Source organism: Xiphophorus hellerii, chromosome 18 (genome assembly GCF_003331165.1).
Source record: "Xiphophorus hellerii strain 12219 chromosome 18, Xiphophorus_hellerii-4.1, whole genome shotgun sequence".
Taxonomy (NCBI): Eukaryota; Metazoa; Chordata; class Actinopteri; order Cyprinodontiformes; family Poeciliidae; genus Xiphophorus; species Xiphophorus hellerii.
In genome coordinates, this window is record NC_045689.1 from 22605999 (window position 1) to 22620557 (window position 14559).

The 14559-nt window shown below is 36.8% G+C and overlaps 1 protein-coding gene across 1 annotated transcript in view; it reads left to right on the plus strand.

The window, feature by feature from the left end:
• Positions 1-442: 442 nt before the first annotated feature.
• The window catches only part of drd2a (dopamine receptor D2a), a 61440-nt gene continuing 47323 nt past the window's right edge, over positions 443-14559 (plus strand). The window contains exon 1 of the mRNA XM_032546118.1: positions 443-871. The gene's annotated coding sequence lies outside the window, so the exon portion shown is untranslated. The remainder of the gene's footprint in view (positions 872-14559) is intronic.

A 14559-nucleotide genomic window follows, 5' to 3' on the forward strand; every position in this document is an offset into this window, starting at 1 on the left:
ATGAAATGCTGTTTTCACTTGATGTAAGAGTCAAATCCTCACAAAAGGAATGAAGATTTGAAAATGATGTAGATGTAATTAATCTATGCAATTGAACTGCTGAAATAAATGAACTTTTCAAAAATATTTGAATATAATGAACATGGCTGGATATCCTTCTTTGAAGGACTTAGAAGTTGACATGCTGTGCTGATCTGTCTAATTGTGACCCTGATGATGAGCTTTTTTTCCTCACACCATCAGCACAAGTGTATTAAGAATCTATCGAAAAAGAAAATGCTTTTAATACATGCTGGAATTTAGTAAAGGTGGCGCTCACTCCAGCTTGGAGAGTCTGAAACAAACATTAGGGACTGAGTCTCACACGACGGTGACATTCACAGAAGCATGATTCCCCGCGGTGGATTAAACAGATGTAACCCCGCCTTGATTTTTCCACACTTCTTCACAGTCGCCGCGTCTCCCGCCTCCATCAGTACCGAAGGTAACTCCGCTGCGTGCGTAAAGCTCCTGGACACTCACGCATCGCGCTCACAGTTTCAACGTCTGCTCTACTTCTTCCGAGATTAAAGAAAACCAATCTTCGGCTGATATTAGACTTACGTAACAAAAAAGAGAGACCAATTTTCCAGCATTTTGAAAACATTGTCGGCAGCGCTTTTTTTTTTTTTTTTTTTTTTTTGGGCACATTTTCGGATCAGCTTGAACTAAATGCATCGCACTCCAACTGACGCACTACCGATCCGGGTCGTTCAAGTTGAGAGTAAAAATGTGTAAAGCAAATAGAAGATACGGCGGGAGCTAACTGGACTTCTTTGGATTTATTTGTCGGTGCCTTTATAAGGGATTCAATCAAACTTATGGCGTGAAGGTAAGATAGTTTTCTTGTTTTTTTCTTGTGCTCCAAAGGTTATTGTCGCTACAAAACTTTTAAAAAACATACCTTTAACAAAGGCTACTTTGATGAACCTTACATCTTACTCTTGCAAAATTCCATTTTCTGTGGATGAGTGAGCGCACTGACGGTTCAGGTGAGAATTTGTATGAAAGTGCTGCTTCAAAGATAGATTCTTGCTGGATGCGATACTGAGAGGAAACATTTAGGTTATTTTCTGTGATGATCCAGGACTTCGAGTGTTTTTTTCTTCTTCTTTTCTTTCAGTTCTAAGCCTGCCTCCCCACCCTCTGCTTGTTCCCAGCTGGCAATCAGAGCTGGACTCTTATTACAGGGGTAGCGGGTCCTTAGCGCCGCAGAGACAGAGAGACTCTGCGGCGGGCAGGTGGGAGCTGCTCTGACTGCGCAACCTCCCTGCCTGGTGCCCACTCTGAGCCGAGGGCAGGTTTTAACAAGCAGGAGGCAGAAGGCTACATAAATGTGAAGGAAATAAATTGATATTTTAATTTTGCAGCTCCCTCAGAACAACTTGTGATTGCTTTCAAGATTATACAAGTTGGTTTTTTTAAAAACTGATTTCATTTGAGCATTTTTTTTTTTATTGCATGGAAAACTACATCCAGCTTTTTCTCTTAACAGCAAATATAGCTCTTATGTTTGATATTTTTCTATAATTATTCCATCCTCTTGAAGGCACTAATCATATCCCCCATTTCCCCCTTTAAACTGGAATGTTCTTTTGAACAGCATTTGCCCATTACCAGTATTCTGGTCTGCACAGTTTAGGTTGAAATAGAACCAGTTTGGGAAACTGGTGCAGAAAAAAAAAGACTTTTCTTCCCCCAATAAATTAGCAAAATCATAATTTCAATGCTTTCTGAACACAGGGAATTTATCTTCTAATCTCAGCGAATGCATTTTCAGGTAAGTATCAGGGGATAAGCTGAGACTGGCTACGTGCGTCTTATGTGTAGGCGTGTGTGTGTGTGTGTGTGTTGTGTGTGTTCAGTGTTTATCCGGTGACAGCGCCCAGACAAATATTGAATTCTACACACTCCTGTCTCTTATCTGTTACTCTCCTTTGCGAACAAAACAGCTTCAACTGAGCAGCCTGATGCAGTTCTTGTCAAGACATGAATGCTTTCAAGAAGTGCCCTCTTAGAAAGAAGCATTAAAGAAAGGGTAAAAATTCAGTTTCTCTTTGTGTTGTTAATAAATTACGATCCCTATGAAGGATTTACGTTTTCAATCAGGTGCCGACTACAAAAGTACTTTTAATCCATGTAAAATAATATTATAAAAGATGCCCTATTACATATTTCTTCTGTTTTTGTACACAATTTAGTGTCTGAAAAGGGTAATAGGAAGCTAATGAAAAGTACAATTTTAAAATGATGATTAGTTTCTTAAGTGAAACAAGCTGTCCGCACCAACTTGCCCTTATGCAGAAAAAATAATTGCCTCCCTTGATAAATTATGAGGTAACTGTGATTAACCACAATGTTTGGCTTAATTTTAGGTCAGGCTTGATTACCTGTTAACCGGTGAAATCACTAAGCCACTTAAATGCAAATTATCTGGTAGTGTGAAGTTGCCTAAAATATTTTTAAAAAGCGTCACATCACACCCTGATTGAAAGAAATTCCAGAACAAATGAAAAACAAAAGCATTGTCCTCTGTGATTCTGGAATGGGCTAGAAAGGCATTTCTAACGCTTTGGGACTTCCAGCAAACCACAGTGACAAGCTATTTTTCCTAAAAGTGGCCAGCTCATTGAAAAGAAAAAAACAAAACACGACAAAAAAAAAAAACTACGTGTTTGCTTAAAGGGCTTTTGGTTTTTAACAGCTTTAATATTTAAATTGACACATGAACCGCTTCATGTACATCACAAATGGACTTGACAAACAGTTGTGTATGATAGAAATTGGGTCAGGTTTGTGCTAGTACAAGTAAAGATTTTAAAGCTGAGACATACAAGCCTTCGAGAATAAAATAGTCCAGAAAGCTTGCCTGGCATCACTAGACAATTCAAAATTAGCTTGGACGTCCTCTGTCTTAATTTTCAATTTCCAGCAGATGATATCTGCTGCAAACTAAAATGTCTTTGGACACAAATGAAAAGACCTGCAGTCAATCAGAGTAACAACGTGTGCGATGAAGCGCAGGATTATTTGCTTCAGCACTGCTTCAATGTACAGCGTTATCTTTTCAAGCCCCCCCCCCTCAAGTATTAGATAAACAGCCATGATTGCTTGGCCAGCACAAAGCGGAAATCTGTTTGAACCGAGTGAGGGCCAGCTGCAGTCTGCCAGAACAAATAAAATATGTATTCAGATTTGCCTGTTTTTTGAGTTAACAGAAAGCTGCCTAAGCCCGTTCTGTCACCAGTGACATGACATAACACTGTTTTGTTCAAACTACTTTAGCTAAAAGATGTCTCACTTCAAAAAGGCTTTACTGATTAATATTCTCTTTGTAAGGCATGCCACTAAAGGTGGTTTGCAGATTTTTCATTCTCTTTTAATTATCGGATGATGGACTTCATAGAAATCTGCACGGTGGTGCAGCTGCTAGTACTATTACGTTGCTTTGAGAAGGTTCTTGGTTCAAATCCTGACCCGGTGTCTTCCTTCATGAAGTTTGTATTGCATGCTTGCTCCCGGGATTCTTTGCACAACACTTTGACAGTGAATGGCTAGATAAAAAAAGCCAGTGGATTTATGAGCTGGATATGCTTCAGGTGAGAAAAGTTGACTTTTCTATTTTATAATAAGTATCTTATGTTGCTCTTTTTAGTGTACAAAAAACCTTTGCCACCTTAGGAGTGTTCAAGATTGATTTTATGCTACTGTTAAAGTGTTTTTTGCTCTTACAATTCTGCACTTTTTGTGGAGCATATGTTGCTAGATGTAATTTATCACAACAGTTCCTCAGTGTGATACACACATGTGTGAAACAGACTAACCATTAAAACAGATAAAAATAACTTTTATCGCAACAGTGCGTTACCGGAGTGAAAAAACAATAACATAAACAGCCCACTGGTATCCATCATTTAAAATTCAGTTAAAACTCAAGGTGCTTAACAATAGACCTGCCCACAACTCTCCATTGTAACAGTTCTCTGCAAAGGTTAACACTGGTATCCACCCAATCTTCTCATGAGAGGTGTGAAAATGTTTGACAGTCAAGTGTCTCTGTTAGTGGACATCACAGCTTTTACTGTGATCATATTTGCACGTGTGTATTAAATACAGAAACACAATGCCGACACGGGAAAGCTCAAAATGCCCTAATTGGCTGTAGACGCGCAAGAGCTTCATATAAATTCAGAGTTGATGTCTTAAAAACTCGTCCGAGGTCACCACCGGGGGAATTGCTTAAATGAACAATCTGGACCGATAAAAAGAGACGCATTGTTGTGGAAGTGTCGAGATGACTATTAAACAGAGGCGATGGAATGAGGATTAATAGCAAAGCTAGAGAGAAAGAACAGAAATTCCCAGGAGAGTAAAAATCCTTCCCTGTTATCTTGCTGTTGTGTGTTGGCTCCGAGTGCCTTTAAACATAAAGACATTGACATTCAACACTTTATCTGAATAGCTTAAAAACAATATTACCAGCAGATCCCTAACATCTGAACTCCATAAGAGGATACCCAATACATAATCCCTTTAAGTGATTGTTTACATGTAGAAATTGCCACTCAAAAGTTCATTAGAAGTGTCACTTTACATACTCATGGTCATGAATAGTCGTCATAAATTAGTTTTTAGCTTTTTGCTCACCCAGTGTTGAATGATCATACAGTAAACTGACTGACTTCAAAAACAATAATGGAGTGCACAAGTATAAATTAATTTGGCGTTTTCTATTCTTTACAAGGTCAAAGTTATTCATACAGGCTCACAGTACCACGGAGAAATAAATTGACTTTTATAAATTTGTTTGGTTTTGCTTTTTCATTTGACATTTTAATGTTTCTGAGCATTAGGAAAGTTGTTATATCAATAACAAATAAACACATTGCATCTGTGTGGAGGAATTTTGGTTCAGGTTTTTTCACAGAAGTAGTTTTATTCAACCAAATTGCAAATGTTGGCAGTTGTTTCCATCATGGGTGAAACAACCAGGCAATACCTTTAGGAGGCAATTACTTTGGCACATTGGGCCATGTTGTTTGAAATAGTCTTACTATGATTATTAGAAAACTGTTTTTTTGTGTTTACTTAGGTCGCCTGGTATTAAAATAAGTTTGATAGCCAGTTTCTACTCAAGAGTGAAAAAAGCAAAAACAGTAAAAAAAAAAAAAATAAATAAATAAACATCTACAAGGGAAAAATACTTTCTGTAACTTCTGTTACATCTCCAACAATTTTTGATGAAAAGTTACCAGATGCTTTCTGCTGCCGCTAGCAAGCTTTAGCATTTACTTTAGGATTTACTTTAAAGTGTTTGGTTTTAGGAAAGTTAATATTAATGGCTGCCCATGTCCAGCAGCCATTGAGCAGGAGATGGGCTACAACCTGGACAAGTTGCCAGTCCATCACAGGGTCAAAAATCAAACGATTAATTTAATGAGGGTGGTCAAATAGTGACCACCTTTCTGGATGGTGATGAGTCAGATTTCATAGGGGCGTGACAACAAACATGCATCACAATGAAAAATGTTCTCCTCTCAAGCACTGTGAAATGATAATAAAGAAAAAACAGCCCCTTCCGTGACATTTTCCCTAACCGCCTGTGACTGTCATGTCTTAAGAGCAATCCAAGATCCTATATGACCTTTTGGTCCAAGCTTTAACAAATTATTGTCTCAACATATCCTTCTGTATCTGCTTCACTAATGGCTGAATATAGCCAAGCTTTTAACAGAACCACAATCAATCACAATCAGGAAAACCACTTTTGATATATTTTATCAAGTCGATCAGTCCTGCTTACAGAGGTAGCTTCGATCTCTTTGAAAAATAACCAATCTTCTGCTTTCATGCTTGGCACAGCCTAAACGTATTGCTTTGTCTGTCCAATATAGATTTCATGGTTTCCGACCGAATTAGTGAGAGAGCAGATATGGCTGCTTCAGAAGATGAGCAAACATCTAGATATATATATTGTCTTCCAAACAATTAGAACTGTAATAAATATTTCAGTTTGCAAAAACTAAAAGTATGCAAAATTGGACATTTTACTCTAACATGTTTGTTAGTGGGTTGTTTCATCATAGAAATAGAAAGGTTCATTATGCACTTGAGTGGTTCATAAAAATATATATTTTTAGCTTGCTGTAGTTTTATTCCTAAAATAGTTATCTCTGGTGGCTTTAGAGACAATGACAAATAAATTCTCAGGTGATCTTATTAGCCTGGCAACCTAAAAACTGAGCTTTTCCTCCTGGTAGAGGTAATAAAATAGAGGGGGAAACAGCTGTTTTAGCTCATTGTCAGTTTATTTCTTGCAAAAATTAATTTTGTAGTGACAAAAAAACAAAACATTTGTGCATCTCAATAAGCTAGAGAGTAATCAAAAAAAATTATATATTCCTGTAATTTATTCATATTCATCTAGTTCATTATATTCATTACATAGAGTCATCAAAGAGAGAGTGATACATTTCAAACTTTTATTTTTATATTTCTGAGTATGGCTTACAGCTAATGCATACCCAAAATTCAGTTTTATAGAAAATTAGATTACCATTAATTAGAAATAAAGTGATTGTATATTATGGCCAAAATAATGGGGACAATATTAATTTGATAGTTGTCCTGACACACAGATATATCAAAGACAGTTGTTAAATTCTTCGTGTTTAGCTGCTCCTGAGCTAGAAACAAGATCAGAAATGTTTAATATGCCATGTTAACAAAATTATTGAAATAATTATATTTTCCTGAAATTGTGCTGCCCTAATAGAATTCAAGCTGCTTGAGAACAAGTGTGAGGTTTCCACAGTCAGTGATGCTTTATGGAGCCATGTCAGCAGCTGGTGTTCGTCCACTGTGTTTTTTTTCTTTTCATGTCCAAAGTCACGTAGTCATATCTGTGTTCACTTCATGGTTCTCCTGACAAGCCCTATGAAAATGATCGTTTCAATTTCCAGCAGGACTTGGTATTGGCCAACACTGTCATAAGATCTGCATTAATGACCAGGATGGATGATGTGTCCCTAAGTTGTTACTCTAAGATGGATCTTTCATAACATTTTATTATGAAAATTGTTTTTAACATGTTTTATGTACATCCTACTTGGTCAAACCAAATGGAAATTGACATGTATTGGATTATGCCTTGCCTTTGACTCTTTACAACAAACTGTTAGTCAGTGGGCTTATTCACTCAAAGCAACCTGAGGTTAATTCTGATTGCATACATGCAATAATACATTCACAATGTAATTCTTCCAAAAAGATCCCCTAACACTAGGCGCATATACTGTACAGTATATTGATATATATACATTTCTGTATATAACAGGTTTTATGTAATACTCAGTTGTTCTGATTGATTCTGAATTTTAACATTTTGATTGGATTTAAGGCCAGAATCACTCAATGCTTTGTATTTGAGAAACATTTATGTGTTTACCTCGACAAGCAATAGGATTTATTAAAAGACTTGTTGCTTGGTTTCATAAACCTTAAAGATGATATTATTATTATTTAAAATATTTCTCATCCACATCCCAGTTGTTGTTGCTTTATCTACTTTATGTCTGAGTTTTCTTGTTGTTGTAAGCTTGGATAGGCACATCTGTCTTACCTGCCCTCTTCGTCTCCTTGTCAACCATCATTGTGTCTGGCTGGTTTGCCCTCAGCTACTTGTCAGTCTGGAAGATGAACTCTCTTAGGGTTTTAAGTTCTGTTGTTGTCAGCTAATTTGTGGCGTGCTCCTATTGGGACTTGTGGGACTTCCAAGCCGTACTAGGCCCTCATATCCCTGCACACTATTCAAGCTACTTGATTGTGCCTGTCAGAGTGCACTATCTCAGTGTTTGTCTTACACCATACTACAATGTGTTGGGAAGACTAAGGGTGATCCTTGCATGGCCCACTCTTTGGGCAATGTCGGCTGCAGCAGACATTTCCCAATCCTACCTTGATAATATGGTTCTAAGGGTCTATTCCTTCTGCTGCTATGATAGTAGTCTTTGCACTGTCCTCCAGGTCTGCCACCTCTTATGAGTGTTAAGATTCCTCAGCCCACACCTTTTGCATCCCTAGTTCTACTTTGAAACTTTGGCAAGCTGTTTCCCATGTGAGTAGTCTAAAAACATCCCAAAACAACAAGATTATTGTTCTTCTAATATAACATAGTTTCACAATGTCAAGAAAATTATTACAGATTTTGCCATCTTGTAAAACTTATAACCAATATGGAAATTTACATAAGTGATTAACATATATTTTCTCTAATGTAGTTTACAGATTCATTCTGAAATGGTTGATATATTTCGAGCATTTGCTTTAGCCAATTTTAATGATTATGGTTCACAACTAATAAAAACTCCAAATTTAATTCTCAGGATTAGAACTTTACAATAGGCTAATAGGAGCACAATTTTAAAACAGTATTTTATTTTATTATCATAGCTTAGCCCACAAAATTATTGGTAGATTGTTGACTGGACTGTTGTCCAGAACATAATCAGAGACTCTTAATAAGGGTGATAAGTCATGAAAAACGATAGCTTTTCACTCTTGGTTACACAGTTATTTATTCAAGAATCCTAATGGGCATGAAAGCAGTAAAGCACACTACGGTCATAAAGCTGCTGGCATAGTTAGCAACAATACTCAGGTAGGCTGTGGCATTGACGCAATGCTCACTTGGTAGTAAGGGGTACAATTGTTTTCCATAGACTTTACTTGTCCCTTCGAGAAAATTACCCATAACAGCATCATCTCCATTTTATAGATATTATAAAATTTTAGAATTATAGATACCAATTCTAACCCACATACAGAAACAGTTTCTAAAAGACTGACATGATCCCGTCTGGTAGCAACGAACATGGTGAGTTCAGCCGCTTAAATCAGAAGTTTTCTTCACCAGATCTACACAATGAGTCACTGCCTTGTGATCGGTGAACTCCTGGTATGTATTGACAAACAACTGAATAGGTTTTCCATAATAAAGTAATAAATGAGTGCATGAGTTTCATTATTTGAAGATATTTAATGACATAAATTCAGTTTTCTGATATGTTTTATTTTATTGACATGATGCAGATATCTGAAGGTCAGTAATGGCAGATCTCTATCCGGTACAGTAAAACAGTGCTAAATTGACTTAAAAGATTTCCTTTTCTAAATACAGACATAAATGTACTGAATTCTAGAATTATTTGATAACTCTGCAGCAGTACAGCACACATAAATGCACCTATAGCTTCATAAGCTAGGTCAAACGTAAAACCATCACAATTCTAATCTGGTTGTTATATTCCTAATTACAGAACAATGTAAAGTAAAAAATGATAAAGAAACTTAAACTGACAAAAACAGAAGGTTGACTACCTTGGTCAAATGTAAAAAAAATAATCTGCAACAAACCTTCTTTCAAATGGTTCAGAAAGTGCAATTATTAATTCTAAATATAATTTAAATAAATAATACTGCATGACATTGCTCAGAGCACAAAGCATAGAATTAGAGAGAACAGATCTGCCCTTATGGATTGGACACATTGACATCGACACCCAATCCAGAAATGCTTCCAATATCGGGATCGATGCAGGTCAATCCATCTCCATCACGCAGTTTGTTAAACTACATTAGACTGAAATTATTTATGCATAAAAAAACAAATTGTTGGTATATTGATAATTACTGAATAATATTCAATACAGAGAGGAGTGTGAAGCTTAATCTCCTCTTTCTTGACATTTACTTAAGCTAAGTGTGATTTTTTTCCCCTCCATATCTTTCATCCTGCCATGATCAAGCTACGGTTGGGATTCTTGCAAGATTATAAACTGCCTGATTTGACTGCGAATTAAGTTGAGACACAGATAAAAAAGCTAGAAACCTACTTTTATTTGCTTATTCTGTACACAAGACAGTCGCAGCCAAACAGATAGCGTGAGAGCTAAAGAAGCAACTGATTTATCAGAGGCTTATGAGTCTCTTCTGAGTATTGAGGAAAAAGCAGAGGCAGAGCCACTGTGCATGCTGATTTACTTTTTCCACACACCTGCATGCATTGCTTGCCTGTATGTCTTTGTGGATCACAATGTGCAATGGAAAACTGGCAAGGGGCTTGTCTGAGTGTGTGAATGTGTGTGTTTGCCTGTTTGTTTAGGTCCTATGCACAAGAGACAAACCTAGTTGTTTAGTTGGAGATTCTCTAGAACCTAATGAGGTCAATGGAGGTTTGTTACCAACATCCCTGTCCTCTCCTTCCACTGGGTGAATGTCCAACAATTTATATCCTAATGGGTGGATTTTTATTGCAACTGTTAAGACAAGAGTCAGTCCTGATGTGGTCTTGATTCAGACTTTAAGTCAGACTTTTATTTTCTTCCACCCATTTTTTTGTCTTCATGTGGGCTGTGGTTGGCCGCAATTTAATCCCGTTTCCACCATTTCCTGTCTGCATTCCAATGTAACGGCTCCAATGTATGTGTCAAATGTGTACATTAAATTCAAATTCTGAGGTGTAGGTTTAGGAATATATCATTTATGGGGGGAGGGCATTATGTATTTTCCTGGCACATAGTGCCATTTTATAGCACAATCAAGTAACTATTTTACCTTCAGTTATAAAAATGCTGCGTACATCAAAGACAAAAGAAATTAGATTGTACAATTTTACGCCTTGAAATTGGCCTCTGTCTCTTTGAGAAGTTGTTGGTCTTTTCCGATGCTGCGCCTTTAGCATGTCATCACTACAATGTTCCTCCATTATGCCATTTGCAGCTGTTCTTAGGAGCGTTGGACTGAGAAGTAGTTTGTATGATAAGCTCAGCAGATGTGCAGTTTTGCCAGGTTTTTGGTAATTGTTGCTGTTGCTAGTCTGGAGGAGCTGTTTGGGAAGGCCAAGAGGAGCGGTTCTGTTGCTTGAGACCTCAGCTCTAGAAAGGAGCTTTGTGTGGTCAAGCATTTACGCACCCCCAAATGTTTGCCATGCTATTCAAAATACAGAAACTGCACAAAACGTTAAGTTCTTTTAAGAGCAGTACAAAAAAATTGAGTACCCTTGGTATTTTCTATGGCTCAGGACAAACAGCTTTTAGTTTTAAATGCCAGATTTATAGTTAGAAATAGATTATAACAATAAAACATTATTGTACAAAAACAGCAATACCTCTAGGGGTAAATGCTGTGACTCTTTCCTGCATAATGAAACTGTCCTGAAACTTTTTAAATTTACAAGTTCCAGATAGAGTGCTTTTTGAAGATGCCTGGGAGAGCTTTACTTAGTTTGTCCTGATACAAAGCTGTTCTATTAGATTGAAAAAATATCCCAAAAATTTAACTCACAAAGGAAATCATAAGATATAAGAGCAACCAGCTCTCTGTAAAATCTGTAAATCAGTGGAACATGCTGCCAGATAATGCCAAGAGAGGGAGAAGTTTTATTGTTTCCATAAAATCTAATCTGAAATGTCCACCAAAGATTGCTCCGCTCAGTGTTATGGCAAGGCAAGGCCAGGCAACTTTATTTATATAGCACCTTTCAGCCAAAGACAATTCAAAGTGCTTGTACAAAGAAGTTAAAAACAACATACAACAGAATAAAAATAAACAAAATAAACATTACAAATTTGAATATAGTTAAAAAAATAAATAAATAAAAATAAAATAAAAATTTAAGAATAGGCAGCGTCAAATAAGAAGGTTTTTAACCTTGTTTTAAATAAACTCAAGGTAGGGGCAGTCTTACAGAGAGCAGGAAGCTTATTCCAGAGTGTTGGAGCATAAAAGCTAAAAGCTGCTTCACCATGTTTAGTTCTGACTCTCGGAATAGTTAGAAGGTTTGATTCTGATGATCTTAAAGGTCTGAGTGGTATATATGGCTGAAGATCAGAAATGTAGTCTGGGTTTCTATTATGAAGTGCTTTGTAAACCATTAAGGAGATTTTAAATTCTATTCTTTGAGGAACAGGCAGCCAGTGAAGAGATTTTAGAACTGGACTGATATGTTGATCTCTTTTTGTTTTAGTTAGGACTCTTGCAGCAGCATTCTGGAGAAGCTGGAGCTGTCTTATTGCTTTTTTTGATAATCCAGTAAAAATTCCATTGCAGTAATCGAGTCTACTAAAAACAAAGGCATGAACTAATGTTTCAGAGTCTTGTGGGGACATGAGTCGTGTAATTTTAGCAATATTTTTTAGATGGTAGTATGATGTTTTTATGATAGATTTGATGTGGTTATTAAAGTTCAGATCAGGATCCATGATCACCCCCAGATTCTTGGCTTCGTCAGAACATTTTAATCCAATGGACTGAAGGTGGGTGATTATATTTAATCTATGCTCTTTTGGTCCAAACACTAATATTTCAGTTTTATTTTTATTTAGTTGGAGGAAATTTTGGCCCATCCAGACATTATGGTCAATGACTAGCATGAGTCCTGAACATCCAGAAATTTGCTGAGAAAAACACTGCAAATTGCATTCTTACCCTCGGTTGAAAATAATAAAATATGGAATGCAACTCAAGAAAAGAAAGCGTAAAGTCAGTAAGCTCATTTTCCTCAACTGCTATTTCTAATTTAACCTTAATATAGATCCAAACCATCCTATTGTTTTTGATTTGAGACAAAACATCGAACTAACCTTAAAATTTTCAATTGAATTAGTCTGGCTGTTTTCTATTATTCTGCCTGGCCCCAGAGAAAAGCAGCTGTTTGCCAAGCAAGTGCAGTGGGCTTTTAGAGTCATTGATATGTTGGCGGTTAAAACAGAAAGTACTGACTGCGCTGTTTGTAAACTAGCTCCTGACGCTGTAGTGGAAAAATTTCCTGTAAGGGAATTGTTTCTATGGAGTCCAGCTCATGGGAACAAGGAAATAAATAAGATCTCTGTGGAGATCCAGTCTTTCACTATATCCTATGCTATTGGTAGGTTTGTGTGTACAGTTTACCAAATAAACACATACACAGGCTGTAATTTGTTGAAGAATATGTAAAAAAAGGAATTTTTTTTTAGAGTTTTGGCTTTGAACTTAGATGGTAAATGACATATTTTTTAAACACAAACCCACATCCTACAATAAAAAAAGATGGTAAGCCCTATTGTTAGGGGAAAAATATATATCTGAGCTAGAGCAATACATTTTTAGCTCTATGAGATGTTTTTGCAAGATAAAAATAAAAAATCTTTAAGAAATGTACGATTGTCCAGTTGATTCTACTTAAAACAGAAAAGCACCACATTCCCACTGCCACAGAAATAATATGCAACACTGATTACTGTAATTCTAATTTTGTTATTTCCAACAAGTTATAAGAAGACAGTTGGGTCCCTGGTCTGTGCAACAACCTTCTTCTACTTCTTCTTGCTGAAGAAGTCTTACCTCCCATTTTCACTTTAAACATTTCCCACATATTTCCCACATAACACTTTCTGTTCCCCTTTTCCATCTCTGTGTCAATCACATTTCATCATTGTACATTTTAGTACAATAAACCCAAAGCTAATTCTGAGAAATCCTCTCCTGGCTGTTTAGATAAATACAAACATTCATATGCAAGCTACTGTCCACGAGTGTCCATACGAAATAACATCCCATTTACCTATTTAATAAAGATATTGCATAGGAAACAAAAGTTTTTTTAATTATTATTTATCATTTTATTTCCTAGGTGTGACATTTCCAGACCAGGCGATGATGGAAAATGTTAAATCAGTTCTAAAGAGACTTTTCTTGTCTACACTAAAAACCTGCAACTTAACAACAGTCAGTGGAGGCTCTTTATAAAGTGAAAGTCACCCCCAAATCAACTTTTTTTGCTGATATAATGTCTAAATAAGTAATTTGGGGGTTTATTTTATCTTTCTGTGCAAATTTTTATGTTTTTGACCAATTCTTTTGGTTTTGCATTATTTTGCCTAACACCATCTCACCATCTAGCGTCTTCGGTCAAACGGTTCCTAGGCAGTTGAATTTTCCTGTTGGTTGCAGCGATACAGCTTGGTACAACTTCATCACTTCGGGTATAGAATTACAGTGATCCCCCTGACCATCCGATGACGTGTCAGGACTTGGCATAGTGAGCATTGTTGTGGCGACTGGCGAGCATTAATCGCCGAAGAAGCTAATGACGGCTAATGGCTGGCTGCTCGCTAAGACAAGCAGCCTGCACCCAAGCTGCAGAGCATTGTCGCCATAAGAGTCTCAAACAACACAGAAAAAGAGTCGTTAGTCTTATCATGAGTTGTTTTGAAAAAAAGTCACTAGATGAGTATGAAAAATCGATAAATATAGCAACAAAGTGGGTAAGTTGACCACAGTGCTTCTTTCATCCTAATCACAGCCACATTCAATACCTCCGCTCATCCCCACACTCGGCCGTGTCGCTTGGCTCCGCCCACTTTGCCTAATTTTGCAACATTTGCCTGAGGCATTGCTTAGCTTTCAGATGGGGGTTAATTACACTTTAAAGGCAGATATTTACAATGCTGTAAAATTACATCTTATAGCAGTTCCAAAGTA